This window comes from Polypterus senegalus, chromosome 2 (assembly GCF_016835505.1).
Source record: "Polypterus senegalus isolate Bchr_013 chromosome 2, ASM1683550v1, whole genome shotgun sequence".
NCBI lineage: Eukaryota > Metazoa > Chordata > Cladistia > Polypteriformes > Polypteridae > Polypterus > Polypterus senegalus.
Genome location: NC_053155.1, coordinates 720,387 through 721,726, shown reverse-complemented (window position 1 = coordinate 721,726; position 1,340 = coordinate 720,387).

Below are 1,340 nucleotides of genomic sequence, written 5' to 3'. Positions count from 1 at the left end.
TGGACATGTGCAGAGGAGAGATGGTGGGTAGACTGGGAGAAGGGTGCTAAAGATAGAGCTGCCAGGGAAGAGGAGAAGAGGAAGGCCTAAGAGAAGGTTTATGGATGTGGTGAGAGAGGACATGCAGGTGATGGGTGTGACAGAGCAAGATGAAGAGGACAGGAAGATATGGAAGAAGATGATACACTGTGGCGACCCCTAACGGGAGCAGCCAAAAGAAAAAAAAGGAGAACTACTCTCCTCCACCCTTGTGGAACTTGCCTGGATGAAGTTAAGTGGCTTCTTTAATGCCAGACCCCCGAGTACTTCTGGTGCCACACAATTACACCCTGGAAGCACTTCTGGCTCAGATGGAACCTCCTTACGCAGAGTGTGAATCCTTTCCCCTCAGCTCCATCTCTGGTTGTACCCACATACCCTCAAAGGGCTGACCATCATGATTACAATTCTCAAGGTGACCTGAGGGTCTACAGATGACAGCTGTAATGGTTGCTGCTACCTGGTGTCCTGGTGGAATAGATGGTCCCAAGAGACAGTCTTTCCTTATCCTTCCATTACATCTTCCTGGCCAGGAAAGGCACCTAGAGCCAACCCAACCAGGGCGCCTGTCCATCCAAACCCTCGCTTATTGCTTCATGTCCAGGTAGGCCATAAGGTAATGCCAGTCCATCCACCTTGGCACCGACAGTGGAGAGCAGCAAAAGGAACAAAAACATCATCTGTGACACTGAGTGACACAGGAAGAGCGACAGAGTAGGCATTGTCAGTGCTTTGAATTCGACTGGGCGGCCATCAGAGCACAGCATGCCATGTCTGACCGTCAAACACAGAGAGAGACTCCGATCTGTCTGAGGGACAGAAAAGAGAAAGGGACGTGAAGGGAAACATATTTCAAAATGTTACTCTGCCAGTTGTTAAGGGAATATTTAAAATAAATCCTAAAAATGAATAAAAATAAAGATTACATAAAATAAAAACACATTAGCGGGCCTGGTGGGCCGCTAAAGCCTAGAAGAATGGCCAATGCCCACTTTGTCAGTCATCAGGTAGTTCATGTGCTATTCAGTCTCTGATCTCACTCCACCTTACTTGTCTTGCAGCTCCAGTGCCTCATATTAGAGCAGAAAGGAGAGTCAACCGCGTGATGATGAAGAAGATCTTCGGTGTTCTCCTAGTGGCCGGCCTCGTATCCCTTTCTGTTTACTGTAAGTATCCTCTGTACTGACGTGGCATTGAAAAGTGAAGGAAATGTGAATGCTTTGTGTATTTCTTATATACGCCCTTTTATTAGGAGGACTTGCTCATGACCTCAAAACAGCTAATCATGTGACTGTAATTCA